This window comes from Mizuhopecten yessoensis, unplaced genomic scaffold, assembly GCF_002113885.1.
Source record: "Mizuhopecten yessoensis strain PY_sf001 unplaced genomic scaffold, ASM211388v2 scaffold8573, whole genome shotgun sequence".
NCBI classification, from domain to species: domain Eukaryota; kingdom Metazoa; phylum Mollusca; class Bivalvia; order Pectinida; family Pectinidae; genus Mizuhopecten; species Mizuhopecten yessoensis.
The window spans coordinates 191,867-216,118 of NW_018407615.1; the positions used below are offsets into that span (position 1 = coordinate 191,867).

The window sequence follows — 24,252 nt, forward strand, 5'->3', positions numbered from 1 at the left end:
CATGTTTATTTGTATATCGATTGCGTAAATATGTTATTTTATTTAACACATGCATTTTACTAACAAGAGGACCATGTGGAAGATTAGTCCTTGGCTAAACATGTATTTTATCCTTAATAAATAAAGTTTATTATTATTATATTATTATTATTATTTCCCGTCCGTCACTGAATGTTCAGAATGAGATTGCCGTCATACATGAAAATGGTTCTGATGTAAGGTGGCTCGTCATCGGGTGGATTCTTGCTTCAGTTGTTTTTGTGCTGTCCACTTCAACCTCCAGAGATACACCAACTAGGGGTGGTCAGTCGATAGTCTAACCGTCTAGCCGGCTCCATCGTGGTAACTCATTGTAGTTTAAAATTAATTAACAGGGGACATATGTATCAAGTTCACCATGGATCATACAGTTTAGTGTAACTTTTTTTTTTAAACCTAGCAATAATTTACAATTGATATAAACATTTCAAATGAAAACGTTTCATAATCTGAATGTTTGTGCAACCCCAAAATTCACATTTTTAAAACATCATACACGGCTATTGTAGATATATTTTTTAACTATTATGAGTATTTTGGCATCATTAAAAGCTAGATACGATTTTTTCCCACACATTTATTTCACCATCATCAAAAGCGAAAACATTACTATAAATTAGTTTACCGTTGCAAAAAAACATAGTTTTAAGATTGTATACAGTATCAATTAACTGATTGTATAAATCAGGGACAGTATACTTGTGTTATCTGCATATGTAGATTGAAGAAAAGTTTAATATGTGTGAAACATTCTTCAACTTTGATATCATTTTGAATAATTAAATATTGTACCGTTTCAAAAATAAAATAAAAACTGAAAAGGGGGATGTAAATAATCGTATAATTTCCCTTGGAACGAAAGGGAAATTATACGATTATTTTCCATTCAACACAATTTTAGAATTTGTTTGACATATTGTACATTTTAAATTCGCTGATGCGTGTAGAAATAAGTATAGGTTATAATCCACGCGGTAAAAAGTAGAGCGTGTCTTTTTATGAGTTTAAAACAGACATCAAATGTCTACTTCAGTATAGTAGTGACTTGAGCTATTTTATTGGCGGCGTACCTTGTCAAGCGAAATAAACGTGTTAATTGTATACTGTTGAATGGACTATATATAGCCAACTGATCCCAAATCTAAGGTCAAGGGTATGTATTTATATCTGTTTATAATAGGTCTAGTCACTTGTGACAATGGCGGGCTAGAGTTGTAAACACGAGAAGAATAGATGGCCCTATTCAATACACGTAAGAAGTCAAAACACCCCTGCTGTCATAATAGATTCGTCTATTTGGGTACTCTCGAACCCAGAGTTTCATATCACGCTTATGACGAGTTTCAAGATGGCGGCCTTCAGCGCCTGAGGACTACAACCGACAGACTCAGGTTTGTTTACCCCCGATACAAATATTTAAATACCTTTGTAAATACCCTGGAGTGGTTCTATTATACATATGAGGATTATTTTGTTATACGTTATCAAAACAGCTTATCATCACAACAGAAATGTGCGGCTGTCTACGCTGTTGTCGTCCATTGCCTACCATATCCGGGACATTACTATTGTAAGCACATGTTGTCTGGAAAAGGAGCGAACATTCACCCCGGGGATAACATACATGTATGTGTGCGTATGATGTCCATGTGTCATGGAGTCACGTGTAATGTAGGGTGGCTGAAACGTCCGCTGTTGAAATAAATGCAGAGGTAAACGTGCGGATGCATACGACAAGATCATCGCAATTGATGTATTATTACATAGCACAACAAGTTGTGTGTATTGCATAATATAGTCTATATGAGTGAGCAGATGTATATCTAATATGTGACACTTCGTTTCCATGTATCCTACAACTGTATAATTTTGTTCCAGTTGACTGCATGTTGACCGTTAAAGATGAATATATGATTAATAGCAAAACACATCATGCATATTAAAATAATATAACATTTATCTCTCCCAGTATATGCAGGGAGCTAGAACCTGGGTTGTTGTGGTGTTCGAGGGTGAACACATTAAAAACAGGGAGTATTGTGGCAGATTTTAATTCTACATACACCGTAGGATTACGGTCGGCTTCGAGCTAGAGGGAATTTCTCTTTAGCTAAGTGGTAGCGCGTCCAACTAGTAACTTAGGGATCGCAGTTGGAAGCACACTATTCTTTTTCCTGTTACATATTATTGGGCTTTTTGCACCATTTTTCAGAAATTATTGCATTATTTTCAAAAGTTATCGGCCATCAAAAAATAATTAACTTAAAATTAAATTGTACAGCAAAAACTAGCATGTATACCATAGATTTACCATTTCTAACTGTATTCACAGCTTCAGTATGTGTTTCTAGAAATGATTCAAACAACTGTTCCAACTGTCTTGTCAAGCAAGCACTCACCTGTGACAATGTCATCAAAAGACTTAAAGGGGCTGGTCGGGGAAAAAATTACAAAATAAATGGGTCTAAATGCGTTCTCTGGCCTTCCAAAAGTTATACCACGGCAATATGATGGTCGAGATCTGTTTGCAATGTCCAGTTTTGACCAATGAAATCTCGGGAAGCCCCGCATAATTTAGCGCAGATCTATTCATATATGTCACATGGTTGTTTCGAAAGCGAGGCAGTGAAAATAACAACAATAGCACACCGTCTATCAGCCATGTCGGACTCAACTAGCGGACAAGACAGCAATACTAAACGTAAATAATTGTTTTCAAAGGTCATCTATGATGCAAGTGTAGTATTCCTACCTATATGTTGACGTTATATTTAACGGTATTGATACCTTGTGCCTGTCATGACTTTTGCATGCATCTTTTTCTTTCGCCGCGATGTTTACATTTGGCCTTGTTGATGACGCGCATGCGGTAAAATTACATCACTGATCTAGGTCAATTGAGAGTTTTAGACTGTCAGGTGACGATTTAGGATTTCTTTAATATAATTATAATTTTTACTCTTAGGGAGTGAATTTCAGCAAAATTTGAATCGGTATATTTCATAAGAAGGTATTTTAAACATGTGTATGACATTTTAGCAAATATGCCTTTTTTTCCCCGACCAGCCCCTTTAAATGATGTTATAAATCACATTTATTGTCATAATCCTGATGTCATTGCAGTGGGTCCTGTTATTCCATCAAACAAAAATGGAAGGATTATTGTGAAGACTCATTTGTCTGTAAGGGTTGCTTTTTTGGTCTGAAAGTCGAAAGGACAAGCAGGGTTTTTGTCAGCTATTTTGGGAAGGCCCCTGAGCAGGAATCAGAAAAATATCATCAGCATTTGGCATAAATTGGGAAATATCATCAGTGTTCCCGCATGCAAAGTTTTGAGAAATAAAACTACAATGTGCTTTGCAAAAAGTTTCCTATACATGTAGCTGTTTCCCACAGTAAAATGTATATAGCAATAAATAAAAACATCAATTTTCAGTGACTTTGTTTATTCAATTTCAAATTTTCGTTATTTATGTATTTTTAATAATGCTCTTTCATGGAGGGTAATACTTTGAACATTGCACATATAAATTAATGACTGGAAACTTGTATAAACATGTTTTTTTTTTTATCTAATTGGGAAAGTAAAGACTGAAATTGGGAAAATACAGGGTCATTTTTCAATTGGGAATGGGTCCCCGTACGGGACCCTATAAACACCTGGCAAAAACCCTGTCAAGGTAATTGTTATACAACTAAAACTTGGTTTCTTCAAAATAATTTGAATTCCCTTGGGCTGATAATATTAGAACTTTATGCACTGCTTTCCTTATGCAACACCTCACTTTTGGCTGTTCAAGTGTTTTGAATGTTTGCCAAGGTGAGGAAGGCAATGGTTTTCTGTCCCTTACCAAAGTCCTTAAAAGTGGTATTTGTTATTCCCTGCTAAACGTTTAGCATTTAGGGTAATGGGAACAACTGCTTCACCTGTTGTCAGTATAATGTGAGCTGGCAGAATGCCAAGCTGGGTACCTTCATTATTTCAGTGAGATAGTACTCTAAAGTTGGCATCATATCCGCGCTGTCGCAAAGAGGCAATGACGCCAGCATATCCTGTCTCCAGCACACATACACACATACATAGCACACATGTAGTCACATCCTTATACAACCTTAGGTGTTGATAGGAAGCGTACATTAAAGAGTATATATATCCAATCCAAACCAAACCAAATCCTTACAGAGAAAGCATCATATCTGCACTGTCGCAAAGAGGCAATGGCGCCAGCATATCCTGTCTCCAGCACACATACACACATAACACACATGGAGTCACATCCTTATATAACCTTAGGTGTTGATAGGAAGCGTACATTAAAGAGTATATATATCCAATCCAAACCAAACCAAATCCTTACAGATTGCTTTCTAGGTCCATGTGTCAAAGATAAAGTTTACCTTTGCTTTTTATTCCCCTTATAATTACTTAGTTAGACTAAATGTTATTGCTGTCAAAAAACAGAATGAAAAAAAATATTAGAACAAAAAACAGAATGAAACAAAACAAAATGAATATCAAAGCAGAAGCAAAGTAAACTTCTTTGATAAGTCATGGCCATTTTACTGTACATGTTCAGAATCTACAGGTCCGACTGCAACTAGTGATGATTGACCAGTAGATATTTGCCTGAAGAATTTTTTACTGCCAGATGTTACCTTTTTGAAATGCAGATTTACATGTACATGCAGTGTAAATCATACACTACATTTCTATATTGCTTAAATATATGATATTGCCAAACACATAAATTTAAAATACTTTCATGCAGCCATGAATTTAACTTGAACTGTATGAGTCATCTGATGGTTGATTGTACTTATAATACTAAATACCCCTTTGTTGTTGGTTGGCAAGTGCATTCATACATGTATGATTGCCTTGCTCTTATATTGGTTTTTAAAGTTTGTTAATTATATAAACAGATATGAGACAGTTCATTATTGGCACATTGACACTATTTTTTTTATATAATTGTGAGTTGTTTCCCTTGTACTGCATTGGATGTGAACAAAATCAAACTCTTTGCTGACCAATTTATAATTGTGTCAGCTAATTTATCCTATTGCAAAACAATTTTTCACTATATTGCTACCACCTTTGAATAAAGTAATGAATAACAAATCAGGGATTTTTTTGTCTAGTTTTACAGCCAAATACAGGCTACTTCCCCTTCCAAAAAAGGTGATTTATTTCCCCAAAATGGAAGAAAAAAAGGATTATCTTTCCAATTTCAATAAAATAATGTTTATATATCCATTTAGGAACAGGCTGCTGTAAAGTTAAGGAAGAAAAAACACTTATTAACTGTCCACTTCATCTGGACAGTTATTACCTAGGAACATGTTTGACTTTCAGTCTAGCTGTGCATTTTTCTCCTTTCGCATACCATTTCATATGTTATATTGAGGATCAGTTTTTGTTCCTATCTTCCAAAAAATCAGGAGTTGGATGATTCAAAAGAGACAGTTATCATTATACATCAACAAGGAATAAATTCATTAATCAGGCCTAAAATATCTTTGAAAACTAATTAACATATTTGTTAGATGAATGTCATATAAAGTTCATGGTAGCACATTTACATAAACATAAGAACAGTATCAGGATGATACATTATGTATATATATAGGTTTACAGTGGTGATACATTATATAAACATCGGCATAAATATCCAGAGTGTAGAAAGGTTATATATATGGGACCATAAAAGTTTTAAATTGTTACAATGTATACCTTCATGAATAACTCGGAGGTATTACCGACTTGTGACCTGATTCATCCATCAGCAGCCACCAATACACAAGTAGATGTACCTTATGGGACGTTTATATTATAGTTATTATGATACATATTTTTAATGCCTCTGCAACAAAGGGGGCATTATATGGTTGCCTTATATCAGTCTATCTGTTCCTCTATCAGTCATCAAATTTGTAAATATACCATGAGGAGTGACACTGATATCTCAAATGTAGGTCAATGCAATGAGACCTACAAATGGATTTCTTCCCTTCACTTACTTTGTTTATACTGTATTTTGCACTCGTAGTGGTTAAGGTGTCTGATATTCTGCTACCACTAGCTAGCCCTGCACTACTGGATCTCGGGTTCGAGACCCCCTATCTTTTCGGCAAATCCCTACCAATAAGGACTTTTACAAATACTCTTTATTCCCCCTAACCATAGTCCAATGGAACGCCCTCCTGTTAGGAGCTTGCAGCAGTCCATCACTTGACACCTTCAAGAAGGCAATCAGTGATACTCCCTTTGTTAGGCCATAGACTATGTCAGCATATTTTTAACTTCACCCTCCCCCGTCCCCCTCACCCCATCCCCTGTCATCATAGTTCACCTACCCGAATACACTATTTCTGGCTCTGTATTGGAAAGAGTTCCTAAAGGTGGCCAGAGTTGATATGACCAACACCGAATCAGAACTCTTTCCAAATACAGCTCAGTTGGAGTGTATGTTACTGTATATTAGGTAAACAATCTTCAAACTATTATTATCACCCCCCATCCCTCACACCCCGACTCAAAGTCCATAATAGATCCGCTATTTTGTACAACAGGAGCTATCAACATCCGTAGAGGTTCCATAAAATATGCCCTTGTATGGGCAGTAGCAGGTCTAAACTTATAGACATTTCTTAGCACCAAATACTCTCTCATCACACTTTTCTTTCTTTCCTCTCCCTCTCCCTTATGCATGCACCAGTCCGCACTTTATCATTTCTATCTCGGTCACCACACAATACGTTTTAACATGCACAGAGGCGCACGCTGCACATAATACTCGAAAGAGGGTGATGCAGAATATATAGATAGATAGATAGAGACCTTCGTGGGGCAGTCGCCTGGTACTTATATAGCCTTAGCTAGGTTAGTGCATGGTCTTTTTCTGGGAAATCCGGCATTCTTCTTCCATCAAAACCTGGCACGTCCTTAAATGGCCATAGCTCTTAATAGGACATAAAACGCTAACACAAACAAACAAAATAGTACTTTGCATTTAGTTTTGTTTCTATGTAAATTTCGTAGTTAGGTGTATTTACATGAGAGCCAAAGCAGCAGGGCAATAAGCATGTTTTACAAGGATTTTCCAGTTACTATTTAAATTTGTGTCGTGTCTAAACTAACGCTATAATAGACTCAAGCATTTTTTCCCTACTTGATCAATGTTATTGAATTTGTACCGTCTTTTCCACTTGTGTAATGCCTTCTGGTTTTGCAGGTCATTTTGAAAAGTACCTCGTCCTGTTGCATTATATTAGGTCTTGATTCCTATTCATTAATGTGGACAAGTTCTATTTCACCATTGGTTGGCTGATCATTCAAACCATAATATCTCCAGGCTAATGGCATCTTCGTTATCTTTGTGCTGTTCCGAAGTTTTCCCTGCCAGTGATAGAGTTGAACCAGTCACAAATTTGTAGATTCCACTATATCTACAATCCCCATATATACTGTATGTAGTACAGATATGCTTGGACCGTTGCAATTTTGTCTCGCTCAAGATGGTATCTGTCACATATTGGATGCTAGTGGAATGTCAATGACCTGTGATCGCGATCTCCCAGTCGACTGCGAGGAATGGTGCTTTTGATCCCCCTGAATGCAATCCCCGATTCCATATTCTACTGGTGACAAATTTAAAACTTTGGATTCTTTCACAGGGGCTTGGAAGTTCAGTCTTTGTCCCTCTTTGTTGAGGACTTTATCTTCAACACGATGTCCTGAACACCATATGCATAACGGGTGTCCATACAGTGAACCAGTGCGTGGACACAAATAAGGCAGTCAAATTTATCCGCTGTTTTTTGTGTCCAAAAGTGGCAACCCCTAATCTAAAAGGTCGTTCCCTCATAGTCGCATCTACCCCCGTCTGCCACCATCTACCAACAGCCTGCTTCACAAAGGCCGTATGGAGCTGGTGCTTAAGGAGACAGCAGGAATGAAAGAGTAGTGAAGTGAGAAAAGAAAAGAGATAGATCTCAAATGTTGCAATCGGAACAGCAGACAATTTTGGTTTCTACAATTCAGAACTTTTCTTTCTGTACTCTATGATTCTGTCGATATTTTACTTAATGAAGCACATACATGTATGCAAACTTCATCGCTCAATCTCCAACACAGCTCACCCAGAACAAATTCTATGTGCTGACACCTTATCACTAGTTAAAATCATTGCAGATGTTACTATGTACATTGATAGATGTGTGTAACATTAGTTGTAAACATATAGAAATTTTATTTAAAAAACCTGTTTGTTTACAGAGGATATAATGGATTGAAAATTAAACTTGCGAAACAAGTTCTAATAGTTTTAATAGATACATGTACATGTTACATTACAGGGATTAGGAAGGTCCCAAACATTGTCCTTTTCCAGTTTTTCTACTATTTCATTATTAGGCCATCTACACTGTGTCTATATAAAATTCTTTAATAATTTTTTAATGGGAAATATTTTCCAAGTTGAATGTGCAAAATGGCCCATGGCCTCTGTCCTCTCTAATCCATAAACATTGTACATTGTACATACATTGTATGTTTACAGATATTGTAATACTTTTGATACAAAACATACATTGTAGCTAGTTTTAATAGATACGTATGACATTTATACTGTACTTGTCTAATAAGAGCACTGTGCACCTAAAAAAACGCAAGAGGGGTGCACTTAATAAATCCCATTTATGCTCAAACTGCCCGAAACCGACCATGTCTGTAACAATCCCTGCTAAAAATAGATGCTAAGTGGTTGTATAACAGTGAAAAGTGACGATGTTTGAGTTTTTAATATTTTGGTCATTGGTAAGTGACAGAAAAACAAAATAATCTTCAAAAGACTAACCAAAAAACTTGATGGAGACGATTGGATTAAATGATCTTGAAAGACTTTGGTAAAAAGGCTGAAGATTATATTGGCAGATCAGTGAAATAAGCAGCCATTTTACATGTTTTAATTCATCATGTAGATACCCATTATCTTTCCCCATAACAAGGTGGGGACCTGTTTACATATAAGGGTGGGTGCACTTATAAGGTCAAATACAGTGTTACAGTGTATATACAGAAATTGTATGATTTGAATAGATACATGTTACATACATTGTAGGTAGGTTGACAAGTACAAAAACATACATAAACATGTCCCTAACTAAAATAATAAAAGATAAATAAGATATGATTAATATTCATATTTGATAATGAAAAGGGTTACTGGAATATTTAATTGTATGGAAAACAATACACGGAGGACATTATTGAGAGTGTAACATGTTTCTGTGTTGCTATTCTTTGACATCTCTTCCTGGATCAGAAATATCACTTCCTCAATGCTTGCATACAACTGTATCTAAGTACCATGGGCAGCTGTTGTTCAATGTATTAGGAGAACATCTGCTTCACATGCATGATACTTTGGATCATAGATAATGTTCTCATGTATAATGCAACAAATATAATGCTTCATATAAATATATAGTAGATATTTCCATTTTTCTATTTTGTTAATTCACTTCATATAAATAAATATATTTGATAAAACTTATGAATTATGTATTTCATGACAATTTTAATACAGACTAGGTATCAAGGTGATCGCACCTTTTTTTAGCTGTACATGTCTTTCTATATTTTGTTTTCAATACGTTTGTATAACTGACTTTTCTTCTTTTTACCTCCCACAGATTTTACAAATCTTCAATATGTGGTGGTGGAAGATTTCTCTGATTTGATGTTGTAACTCGGGTCTTTTGTTATTCATTACAGGTAAGTAAAACATAACCTGTCTGACTACATGTAACACTTGTAACATTTTACCCTATATGCAAGTATGGATAAAATATTGTCTGCAGTATGTATAGCCAACTCCATGAGGAGGCTAAAGTTGGACCCCCTGCAGAGTACATCCTTTGTCCGCTAGATCTGCTTTGGAGAAATTGAAGGGACCCAAATTAATCTGGCCTACACATATTGCACTGTCTTCCAGCTGTCTTTCCATTCTGTGAATGGTTTGCCAATTTCAGAAACCACCTCAGCAAGGCCCATACACAATAGGTTTGTTTACACCTGGAATGAGTGGTGTTTATCCTTTGTCCTTTAAAATGATAATGGAAGCACGTCCCAGTCTCACACTTTCAGCTTGCTCCATTGTCCTCGTCTTCTTTTCCAGTCAAGGCAAAAACTTGTTACTTAGCTGAACATATGAACTGTTAGGACACAGGCATGGCAGGGAATGGAATTGTTGACTGATCCCCTGCCTTGGTGCTGGTGACCACTAGCAGTGGCTTCACCCTTTAGTGGACAATGTTCTTCAGGGAATGCCTTAAGCTTTCCACAAGCCAGCTCCCAACTTTTAATGTCATTGATACATCCATGACAGGATCGGATGGTTACCAGATGATCTCATCCTGTCCAGGAAGTGGTCAAAGAACCAGCTTTTGGAGCACATTGTTGTGCTTGAAGATGACAACGGACCTACTGGTTGTGATGTGTCTTAAAGAAATATAACATTTCAGGTGGTATGTCTGGGGGCCGACAAGTCTTCTGGAAATTGAAGGTTCTGGGTGCCTCTGCCATTCGTGATCATGTCCTCTTGCTTGGTCTGCTAACAGATACATATTGACCATCCTTGTCCATCATCCACCCTAAGGACTGAATGTCTTAACTGACATTCTACCTTGGCAATGTCAACTGGTGTTGAAAGTGGCATTTAAATCCCTCCAATGTGGAGGCAAATTGTAAATTGTTGATCAGATCTTCATAGATCAGTTTGCAACAACCTTGAACATTCAACTATGTATTTAAAAAGCTGGTAGCTTCTTGGGATAAAGCCAACAAAGTTTGAGAATGAAAATGACCTTGACCTACTTACAAGGTCACAGGTAAAAATATGTCAAATACTTCAAACAACTTCTGAAGAAGAACCAAAAAGCATAGAATCATATAATAATATTTGGCTGGTAGTTTCAACAGATGGAGCAGACAAAGTTTGAGAGTGAATTATTTGTAGTACAGTATAATATATAATGGGAATATTTTATGCTATGACTACTTAAATATTCAGGTGAACGATACAGGCCCTCTGGGCCTCTTGTTATAAATGGAAAACATGCATGCTCGTGATAAAGTTCACCTGGTTTAGTGTGTTATGGATGTGAATTCACAAAGGGTTGGCACAGTATGTAAATCGCTTAAGCAACTGTTCCGTTTTGTCAGAAAAAAAATGAAAAATGTAATAATTGGATATATATTTCGATTACAACACATGTACAATGTTTATGTATTGCTACTAAATTGAAATGTCACCTACATCGACTGATTCAGCGACACGTTGTTTAATTAGGTGACTGATATAACAATTGTAATTGACACACACACAGTTATCATCAGTAAGCTCCAGCTGTCATCACTCACTAGTAATGGGAGATTTATGTAGGACATGTCCTAATTTTAGAAGCAATTAAGGCTTACTTTATATTCAAAAGGATATATGACTATGACATATGTTAAAAACTGTTTCCTCAAATTTAAATATGATAATGTACACACCACACATTAAGTGCTATGAGGTATACATGTATAAACATGTTTGTGCTTTACATACATTTCAGTACAAAGTTTTAAAAGGATCTTATTATGAATTTTGATCCTTTTTTTTGATGAGGTACATTTGTTCACAAACATTGGAAAATTTCAAATATCAAAGTACACGCCAGGTTTTTAATTGCTATGGGTTAAGGACAGGCGCTCAAATATTAATGCTTGTATAAGAAAATGTTCGTTTCATTGAAAATAGTGTATTTGTAAATTAAATTGTAGTAATATAGAAACAACTATTCTATCCCATACCCTACAGTGTAGACAAGTTATCAGCTGTGACCTTGACTGGGTCTGTAGTCAAGAATGTCTTAGTCTGGTACACACTGATTTCAGGCAGACTTTGTCAACATGTTTTATTAGGTAGAATGTGCTATGTCATTGCTGTTGAAACCTTTTTATTCAGTCACATTTTTATATCAAATTTTTAAAAGACCTGTTACATCAAAATTGCCCGCTATTTATACATACTATATCCCCCGCAACAAAGTTTGGGGGGCGGGGGGAGGGGAAGGGGGGTCATATACTGGAATCAGATTTTCTCTTACCCTGGCAGGTGTATCCACACTTTTACCGGTGTGAGATTTCCTTGTCTCACCCTAGGGTTGAGAGGGGGGATTCCCCTATTCATAACAATGGCATGACGTCACTTCAACAGTACAATGACGTCATGTCAACAATCCATCAACGTCACGTCAATCCTGAATTTAGCATGTCACGTTATCATTACATTGTGTATATGATACACAATGGGAGAACAGGGTAAGAGAAAAAGAATCATTCCCCCCCTAGTGGGTGAGATAGGGGAATCTTCCACCTCGGGTTGAGTTTGTCCTATCTCACCCCCAAGGAGGTGAAAGATTCTATTAGTCATCACCCTGTGAACACAATGTAGTTCCATGTACTCCTACTAGAGATCTGGATGGATATAAGGAAATTTGCTGATAACAATCCTTGCAGCTTGGAGATGTGCGTAAAGTACTTTTAATTGGGTTATCTCCCCTTTTCACGAAGTTATGGCCCTTGGTTCATAAACCTTCTCCAGACCAAGACATTGGGTCATCTCCCCCTTTCATGAAGTTACCATTGTATAGAAAACGCAAGAATTTCTTTATTTTTTGTTGGTTATATTAGAAGCACTGTTGTTTAACATACAATATGTTTATTTTGGTCAAGTTTTAACCATCTGTGTTTTAGCGTGCTGCGTTAAATTTTTTCTGCAGTTGTTTCTTGTATGTAATTTGGTGTGTTTCACAAGCAATATGAAAAGATGGAACAAGAAAGTTGCAGAGACAGGCGACATTGTTTTCCCAAACTTTGGCGGCGGGGGGTATTAGTTGTCCCTCGTAAGACAGGTCCAGTTTCATATGAAAAATACAGAGTTGAAAAAAATAACAAATAGTACATTCCCCTTGTTCTCTATTTAAACTTTTCCAAATATAGCGATCACATAAATTCAAATGGCTTACAATGCAAGCTTTGGTGCCAATTTGCACTTGTTGTTTTCAAAATGAAATTTTGTACAGAGAAGAACAGTCGAATCTGTATTAAGCTAGTACTACCCAAACACAATATGAAAAACCGGTCTTTAAACAAAGGTGTTCGTTTAATCAAGTTTGAACATAAAAAAAAATCACAGAATTCCACGACCAACTAACTAAATGACTCCCTATTTGGAGGACTGACTCCCACCCCAGCTCACATCCACATACTGCACACGATAGGTATGCATGTCTTAAGTGGTTTGAAACGACATCATTCATCAGATCAGGTGAAAGATTTAACAATCAAGTGATAATTGTGACATTATTTATTTGAAATGATGGTGTTTCCTACCTTAGGGTTCATTTGTATTTCCTGTTTTTTAGCTCACCTGCCCGAAGAGCAAGTGAGCTTATGCTATGTTGCAGCAGCGTCTGTTGTCAACTTTTTTCTTTAAACAACTTCATCTCAGTAACCAAAAGGCCTAAGATGATGATATTTGGCCAGTAGCATGCTGGGATGAAGGACTACCAAATTTTTCAAATGAACGACCTTCATCCAATTTCAAGATCACGGGTCAAATATGTTAAAATCTTTTAACGGCTTCTTCTGAATAACAAAGAGGCCTAGGGTGATGGTATTGGGCCATTAAGATGCTGGGATAAAGGGCTACAAAGTGTGTTCAAATGAATGACCTTGACTTATATTCAAGGTCACATTGGTCAAATATGTTTAAAACCTTTAGGTAACTTCTTCAGAATAACTAAGAGGCCTAAGGTGGATATATTTTGCCAGTAACATGCTGGGATGAATGGCTTCCAGGTTTGTTCAAATGAATGACCTATGTCCATTTTCAAGATTACAGGGGTCAAATATGTCTAAAACCTTTAAACAGCTTATTGGAGGAAGGTTGCCTATTATGGAAAAGACTGTATCTGAGGACAAGAAATAGACAATATCTATATCTGTGCCTATGTACATGTATACAGTACTGGATAACCCCTACACTATAGCAGAACCACAGGCCAATATCAATTTATGTCTGATAGCTATAGACTAATGTGACATGAAAGTGACATTAAAGCTGTTTTATCTGTGGATGACCTTGAACTTTCTACACAATGTCTGTCGTGGAAGGTGTCTTGGCTGTCCATTATTACTATTGATTGAGACAAGCTTCCTTTTAATGCTGTATTACAACTAAACAGAACAAAAATAGTCTGAATCTTTAACATGGTCATTGATCTTGTCACCATAGCAACACTTCCTTAGTGTTCAAGAAGGTATTATATTAGGCACTGTAAGCATCTTTCCATTGGTCAGTATATTTGTATTTGAGGAAAAGATGAATTTTGTTTGAATGCTATCCATTTGCAGTAATTTTACTTGTGTTAAAAAATGGATTGAGTGTTATTAAACTAAAATTTCAAAAAACCTTAATTGATTATTTGAAAATCCTGCCAGCCATATCAACCCTGTTTCAAGGTATATTAATTATGGATTTTAATTTGGTTTGGCATATACATGTTCTAGTCTTTCTGTCCATTTCAAAATTCCATTTTGTAAGTGATAGTTTGAATTGTTTCCAATGGTTATGAGTTCCAGCAGGTGACAAACATCAAACGAAAGTTGGAAATTTCTTGTCTGACTTTATTTGAGGTCTCAATATGATTTGTTCTTGACTGCTCTAGCTAGTATGACAGAAAGACCCAATCAAACAACGACCGTATTTTGAAAGAACACTGTCAAATTAAACACATCTTTATAAAGTTTAAATAAAAAAATGTATGACATGATGCATTTACCTCGACAAAATATCAATCTAACAGAAGAGAAAAAGATTGATCTTACATACATATAGATCTAACCAAGTCCTGTGATGATGGGTGTAACCTTACATAAATATAGATCTAACCAAGATCCTGTGATGATGGGTGTAATCTTACATATATATAGATCTAACCAAGATCCTGTGATGATGGGTGTAATCTTACATATATATAGATCTAACCAAGTCCTGTGATGATGGGTGTAACCTTACATACATATAGATCTAACCAAGATCCTGTGATGATGGGTGTAATCTTACATATATATAGATCTAACCAAGATCCTGCGATGATGGGTGTAACCTTACATACATATAGATCTAACCAAGATCCTGTGATGATGGGTATAACCTAATTACAAACATATGTATATAACCAAGATCCATGTGATGATGGGTGTAACCTTACATATATATAAATCTAACCAAGATCCATGTGATGATGAGTGTAACCTGACATATATATAGATCTAACCAGGATACTGTGATTATGGGTGTATCCTTACATATATATAGATCTAACCAAGATTCATGTGATGATGGGTGTAACCTTACATATATATACATCTAACCAAGATCCTGTGATGATGGGTATAACTTTACATATATATAGATCTAACCAAGATTCATGTGATGATGGGTGTAACCTTATATATATATAGATCTAACCAAGATCCATGTCATGATGGGTGTAACCTTACATATATATCGATCTAACCAAGATCCATGTCATGATGGGTTTAACCTTACATATATATAGATCTAACCAAGATCCCCTGATGATGGGTGTAACCTTACATACAATGTATATATAGATCTAACCAAGATCCATGTGATGATGGGTGTAACCTTACATACATATAGATCTAACCAAGATCCATGTCATGATGGGTGTAACCTTACATATATATAGATCTAACCAAGATCCCGCGATGATGGGTGTAACCTTACATAAATATAGATCTAACCAAGATCCTGTGATGATAGGTGTTACCTTACATATATATATAGATCTAACCAAGATCCATGTGATGATGGGTGTAACCTTACATATATATAGATCTAACCAAGATCCTGTGATGATAGGTGCAACCTTACATATATATATAGATCCAACCAAGATCCATGTGATGATGGGTGTAATCTTACACATATAAAGATCTAACCAAGATCCTGTGATGATGGTTGTTATTAAACCTTACATATATATAGATCCAACCAAGATCCATGTGATAATGGGTGTAACCTTACATATATATAGATCTAACCAAGATCCTGTGATAATGGGTGTAACCTTTCATATATATAAATCTAACCAAGATCCATGTGATGATGGGTGTTACCTTACATATATATAGATCTAACCAAGATCCTGTGATGATGGGTGTAACCTTACATACATAAAGATCTAACCAAGATCCTGTGATGATGGGTGTCTAGATCTGCCTGGGATCTCTTGTTTTAGGCTTAAAACAAAAGAAAACACAGTTTTTTGTTTAGCCTATAGCTATAAGGAATACATTCTTGCCAACTCTTTCTACTCCTGATTTTGATCCTTAAAAAAATGAACATTTTCAACAAGTGATTATGTTAAACTAATCCAATTTTCTAAGATCTGATGATTTTATCTGAATGGGCAAAGGTGACAGAATATGTGTCATTTAATATAATGTTTTGGTATGTCAGTTTTTTCACAGATTCATTGAACAGTCTAGATATATAAATAGTGCATGACTGATCATTAATGACTTTGTGGATTGTTTTGTTCACTGTTATTAGTTTTAGATAACAACATCTGTTGTAATTAGGAAACACGTCTATGTTCTTCAGGCACCAATAAAGTCATGAGCTTCTATTTTAGGGTAATACTTATGGCATCAGTTGTAATGGTGTATACATATATATACACATCTCTATAGCAGTGCTTTACAAGTAAGTACTGTGTATCTACTGTAGAACCCTCACATCTCGGTGCACCAAGGTCAAGTTCGTAGTCATGTTGTGAAACCGTGTCAAGGTCAGTCTAGATATTTTTGTCCATAGTATAGTATGTGTCTCTGTAAGCATGCATGCTTTATAGTGCTTACTTTGAAGGTATATTAGCTCAAGTCATGATTACAGTTGTAAGTCTGTACTTTAAGGATTGTCTCCATGTAGAAAGAATCAAATCACTTACATGTATGAAAAATTGCTGCAGTGTTGTCATCATATACAGTAGATTCCAGTAGATTGCTGTATAAGTGTTGTCATCATATACAGTAGATTCCAGTTGATTGCTGCAGTGTTGTCATCATATACAGTAGATTGCTGTATAAGTGTTGGACTTTTTTTCATCATTGCATAAACTTTAACATAATATGGTAGATTCTGGTCAGTTTTCCAAAAAATATGCATTTGCTATAATTGACTTATAAAAGCACTGCTATAAATAGTAGCCTAGCTATAGGCCCCAAAGATTTTGAAATTTCACTTGGATGCTTATCATTAAATTCCTAATTGGGTGGCCCTCAGACATACTGGTGAAGATTAACAGGAATGCTTATCATCAAACTTTTAATATTTTTTATTTTTATATAATATGGAACAATAAAATAGAAAATTACTTGAAAATTGTATGGTAAAATTACTTCTGTCAACAAAATGGTACTGTTATCTGAGTACTTATATTATAATTTAATGAAAATGAGTGCCACAGATCAGTGTGAACTGGCATGATGATACAGTGATGAGTAATGCAATGTTCAAAAAATTTCTGTAAATACATGTATACATGTTATAGCATTTTTCTTGTTGTAGTGCTTATAAATATTATGCTAAATTAATTATGATGGCACTTTCTGAACTTTAAGCTTGTGATTATTATTTTTACAGACTTTTGGAACTACTTCCATAGTGGTTATAATATAAGCATAATATTTATGTCTTTGATTATAAAAATATGATGATATAGTATACGTACCGATTGGTGAAAGCCACAAAACCAGAAATGTAATCCCTGAATGCATTTATTTTTCAATGTAAAGGATTTACAAAACATTGATTTACATTTAGTTGATTTAGATTTTGAAGATTGATACAACTTTACTTGAAAGAGTCTAGGTTTTCTTGTTAGGATACAACCAAAGTATATGTTATACTCTCTCTAACGATATAACCTAAGTATATGTTATACTCTCTCTAACGATATAACCTAAGTATATGTTATACTCTCTCTAACGATATAACCTAAGTATATGTTATACTCTCTCTAACGATATAACCTAAGTATATGTTATACTCTCTCTAACGATATAACCTAAGTATATGTTATACTCTCTCTAACGATATAACCTAAGTATATGTTATACTCTCTCTAACGATAAAACCTAAGTATATGTTATACTCTCTCTAACGATAAAACCTAAGTATATGTTATACTGTCTCTAACGATACAACCTTAGTATATGTTATACTGTCTCTAACGATATAACCTAAGTATATGTTATACTCTCTCTAACGAAACAACCTTAGTATATGTTATACTGTCTCTAACGATACAACCTTAGTATATGTTATACTGTCTCTAACGATATAACCTAAGTATATGTTATACTCTCTCTAACGATATAACCTAAGTATATGTTATACTCTCTCTAACGATATAACCTTAGTATATGTTATACTCTCTCTAACGATATAACCTAAGTAAATGTTATACTCTCTAACGATACAACTTAAGTATATGTTATACTCTCTCTAACGATATAACCTTAGTATATGTTATACTCTCTCTAACGATATAACCTAAGTAAATGTTATACTCTCTAACGATACAACCTAAGTATATGTTATACTCTCTCTAACGATACAACCTTAGTATATGTTATACTCTCTCTAACGATATAACCTTAGTATATGTTATACTCTCTCTAACGATATAACCTAAGTATATGTTATACTGTCTCTAATGATATAACCTAAGTATATGTTATACTTTCTCTAACGATATAGCCTAAGTATATGTTATACTGTCTCTAACAATACAACCTAAGTATATGTTATACTCTCTCTAACGATACAACCTAAGTATATGTTATACTCTCTCTAACAATATAACCTAAGTATATTTTATACTCTAACGATATAACCTAAGTATATGTTATACTTTCTATAACGATATAGCCTAAGTATATGTTATACTGTCTCTAACGATATAACCTAAGTATATATTATACTCTCTCTAACGATACATTTCCTTAGTATATGTTATACTGTCTCTAACGATATAACCTAAGTATATGTTATACTCTCTCTAACGATGTAACCTAAGTATTTGTTATACTGTCTCTAACGATATAACCTAAGTATATATTATACTCTCTCTAACGATACATTTCCTTAGTATATGTTATACTGTCTCTAACAATATAACCTAAGTATATGTTATACTCTCTAACGATATAACCTTAGTATATGTTATATTCCCCCTAACGATATAACCTAAGTATATGTTATCCTCTCTCTAACGATGTAACCTAAGTATTTGTTATACTGTCTCTAACGATATAACCTAAGTATAATATATACTTAGGTTATATCGTTAGAGACAGTATATGTTATACTGTCTCTAACGATACAACCTAAGTATATGTTATACTGTCTCTAACAATATAACCTAAGTATATGTTATACTCTCTCTAACGATACAACCTAAGTATATGTTATACTCTCTCTAACGATGTAACCTAAGTATAACAAATACTTAGGTTACATCGTTAGAGAGAGTATAACATATACTTAGGTCGTATCGTTAGAGATAGTATAACATATACTTAGGTTATATCGTTAGAGACAGTATAACATATACTGTCTCTAACGATATAACCTAAGTATATGTTATACTCTCTCTAACGATATAACCTTAGTATATGTTATATTCTCCCTAACGATATAACCTAAGTATATGTTATACTATCTCTAACGATATAACCTAAGTATATGTTATACTATCTCTAACGATACAACCTAAGTATATGTTATACTCTCTCTAACGATACAACCTTAGTATATGTTATACTCTCTAAAGATACAACCTAAGTATATGTTATACTCGCTGTAATGTTAGGTAAATAGGACATTTCAAAACAGACCAGGCTTTGTAAGGCTTGAATTTAGAGGGGAGGGGCATGAAAATATACATGTTTTTCATTTTTTTACACAAAAGTCCTTGAAAAGCACTTGAAACACACCTGTTATACTTGAAAAGTCGTCGAATATCAGAAATAGAAAATCATGGAACTAACAGGTTTGGAGGAGTTTAATAAAAAAAATCCCTAACAACTCGTTTCTGTATGTTTTTGTTTTGTAGTTTTAACATCATATACGTATACACTCTCCTATTTTTGTATAATGTTAAGTTGTGTTTATTTCAAGAATTAAGATTAATACATTGAAGTATTACTTGGAGAAACATGGAATGACAAGTACCAAATTGTACTCATACATTTGTTTTGCTTATTAACTTTTTTTGAATTCACTACACTCAAATAAATCATAATTAATAATGATTCAGTCACTGAACTTCTAGGATATTTATATATTTATCTAGATCTATATCTGGAATTATCAGCAAACTGTACCAGCATGAAATGTGTATCGATTGCCCCTTAGAAATCCCATTATTGGCTATGTGTCAGCAAAATGGTCTAGTCTCGCTCTGATTGTCGATGACTTATAAGGACTCATACCTAGACAAAAATCCCATCAAATTCAGGTGTAATTCCGTAAAGCAAACCAAACCATTAAATGTTTTCTCATCGAAGAGCTTTCATCTGATTCATACAGGCTTCATTGAGTTACTTGATTGTGGTGTGAAAGGGGAGAGATTTGGAGATTATTTTCATCACATGGGTTGCCCTGTCACTTTTAATGATTTATTTCATCACATGGGTTGCCCTTTCACCTTTCATGACGCATATTGTCAAAAAATAAACTGAAAAAAGCAAAGTAATAGTGAATTCGCCACCACTGTTTTTACCTTGATGTTGGGTATGACATCACAATAATGTATTTTTTACAAATTTCACATAAAAGAAAATATTACACCGCATACCTGATGCTTGAGCTGATGATAAATGACCTTGCGTGTTCCAATTAAGTTAGTTTTGTAGAGGCGTATAAATTCTTTATAATGTATAATAAACACAGGTAAAACAGGTAGTTGACAGGTGTCTACAGGTTCAATGTACAATAGATATAATCAACTGATCCTTCACATTGTGTCTGCTGTCTAGGGAAAAAACCCATCCATTACAGGTTTGTATGAGCCGGCATGTACGTACATGTGGTAGGATAAAGGTGAAAATAAAATTGGGATGGCTTGTGTGTTGGTGTGAAGGTCGTATGTGCCGATCGTGTTGTTAGTAAGTGTGTTGTTGGGTTGTGTCACTACAGTGGTGATGACATAGTTGTAAGTCGTCTTTTTTGGATAAATTCATTAGCCCATCTAGTAATCGTGTCCCACTTCAGGTGTTGAGGTTATGCCAGGAGTTGATAACAGAAGATTAAAGGTGAGCTGACAAGATTATAGAACAGTCTCATGCATGCTTTGAAAATCTAACACTCTGTTGGTATGTATTCTGACAATTATAACAACACTAAAACAACAGGGGAAATATAAAAAGGCCAAACCATTGGCTAGCTTATTTATCACCAACAGATGTAGATAATATATACACTTATTCCATGCTTGTGCAGGCACTAGTCTGTAATACTTTCCCAATGGTGTGTGAACAAACCAAAAAACTGTTGCCCAATTCTGAAGGCTTAAGGGAATATGGTTCTTTCTGGTTGGCCAAACGTGCAAGGGAAACAATTTCAGACTACTGTATACTGAGATATTGTTAAATTTTTCGCCCTTCGACGGTTAAATCCATTTTCGCCCAATATTAAATTCGCCTACTATGTATATTATATTGTTATATTTGCCCTCTTTATGGAGGGCAACAAAGGCCAAAGTAAACTGCAACCAATAGTTCCTGGTTTACAGTATTTTCAGCATAAACATTAAACTCATTCACCCCTGAATTTCATAATGAACTATTCCATCCTTTGAATCGGAAGAATTCAAATGTGTCTTCAGGGGTTTATGAGTTTAATAATTTCTTCCTCGCATAACATAGTTATATATACGATGGCTCTGTACTGTGACAAGGGTTCAAATAGTACTTACTGAAAGAAATTTTGGGTTTCCAAGAGACACTGCACTCTGTTTGGATAACAACCCCTAGGTAATTGTCAGGTCAATAGGTCACTTCAGAATCAACCAATTAGAATGAATAACATACTGTTCTGATATACATACAGGTATACACATTTTGATATATTAATTTTGTAATTACGTAAGTGATATAACAGAAACATTGCTTGTGCAGATGTTACTCTAGATGGTAAATATATGGCTGCTGTAATGTTTACTTCAGAATTTGTAAGATTGCAGTCATTTTTGACTTTATTAAATAGGCATAGAATTACATTACAGCCCACAGGCATTATATAAGGATTAACTTTGGATTTTGTTTGGGTTATCAGGGGATATAGTTCTACAATTGAACTTGGTACTGTACATTGAATGATTGCCTAAAAAAGCTGGGGGTTTTACCCAACTTAACTGTAATTATCCCTTAATTAATTTTTTCCCATGATCAACTGTTTCATGTTTGTACATTTTAAAGTTTAAAGAATGTAAATGATATAAACAGTGTCTTTGTCAACGAATAACTACATTCTTGGATTCAGGAATGTTGTTCTAATTGGGTTTTGCAGGTGTTATGGCCCTATTTTTTTAGTAAAGATTGCATCTTAAAAATACAGTTGCTTTTTTGGACCCCAACTACAACAAAATGTTGGTTATATGATATTTTAATGATGTGGAGGCATAAACCACATCTGGGTTGCTTTAACCTACATTTCGACCTTTGAAGACAAATTTTGGCTGAACCAGAATCAGGTCATTTTGACAAATACCTTAAATAAGTTAGTGTTCCAAGGTACTAGAACCCTAGAAATCGTCCAAGACACATTGTCATCACTTTCAAACACGATCTTTAGTTTGTTTATGTAAATTTGATAGGCCTATGCAGGCCGCACACTTTCAGAGATGTAGTGTCATGCACCAAAATGAAATCAATACGACCTACATTTTGATGTTTGACTGACATTGCATTAAGTGATATTGAACACATCTTTGTCAACACACAGTGACAGCCGAGGGTATACAGATAAATCTCATGATTTTTTGTTTTCCCTTTAATTTTGTAACTGTTGTGAAACATGTTTCATTTATCAACTTACATAAATCACACCTGTTGGCCTGGATTGAAACATGCAGGGGTTTTAAAACATTTTTAATCTATGATCAGGGATTAAAAATCAATGAAAGGTGAGTGCGCTCTTCTTTTCTGCAGGAAGGATGCAGACATGGACAAGCAATATGCGTTCCTAAATGAGAAATGAGCTTTTTGTTAAATGATACCATGCATTCACTAATCATAAAAATGAGGAAGATCCTATCATTTCAGTTTTCCTAGCAAGCTTCCCATATCAACTCATGATGATGTGGGAACTTGGCAACAGGTTGCAACCTTGTTTCAGATCATTTAACATTGATGACATTTTTATAAGAGGAAATGGAATATTTCATGAAATGTTAAATATGGGTTAAATGTACAGTATATATATGGAAAAGTACTACAGGTAACTAGGACTGTATGACATACTTCAGTACTTGTATGTATGCCTTATAGACATGACCACACAGGTGGTGTTCATCTGATGTCTCAAGCTTGCATGAGTGTATTAATTGTTCATGTGGATGTATATCACAAGGCTTTGTAATAGTTAGCTCAAGTGAAATAAAGTCTTGTCAGTATACTATACCAAGGTAAAGAGACAGTTTGAACCTTGGTATATATGATGGTACTTTATATGAGTTGGAGTCCTGACTGCAATTAGGGCAATTTGTGTCTGATCTTAGAACAATGCCTTGAAATATTTATAACTGTACTGTTTATTTGTGATAGCCCTTTGTGATAGTATTGCATGTGTGCTTCAAGTTGAGGTTATACATTTGTATGTGATCACAAGTAGTAGGAGAGATATAATCGGAAATTGCCACTTTTATTTTTGGTTGGTTAAGCATCGGTAAAACCGGTTTACTTTTCAGATGTCACGAAAACTAGGCTCCAGAAAATCAAACCTGCCCTGTACCCGGATAGCTGTCCTGATTTGTTGTAATAAAATGTCAACTCTCAGTGAA

The 24,252-nt window shown here is 34.9% G+C and overlaps 1 protein-coding gene across 3 annotated transcripts in view; it reads left to right on the plus strand.

Annotated features, from left to right (window-relative positions):
- The first annotated feature begins 1,333 nt into the window (after nucleotides 1-1,333).
- Nucleotides 1,334-24,252, plus strand: part of LOC110456242 — a 99,595-nt gene continuing 76,676 nt past the window's right edge. Inside the window, exons 1-2 of one of the 3 annotated variants that reach the window (XM_021506847.1) lie at nucleotides 1,334-1,430; nucleotides 9,736-9,817. The gene's annotated coding sequence lies outside the window, so the exon portion shown is untranslated. Of the gene's footprint in view, nucleotides 1,431-9,735; nucleotides 9,818-21,350; nucleotides 21,506-24,252 lie in introns of those variants that run through there. The other 2 variants (XR_002463569.1, XM_021506848.1) reach the window with 2 other exon arrangements.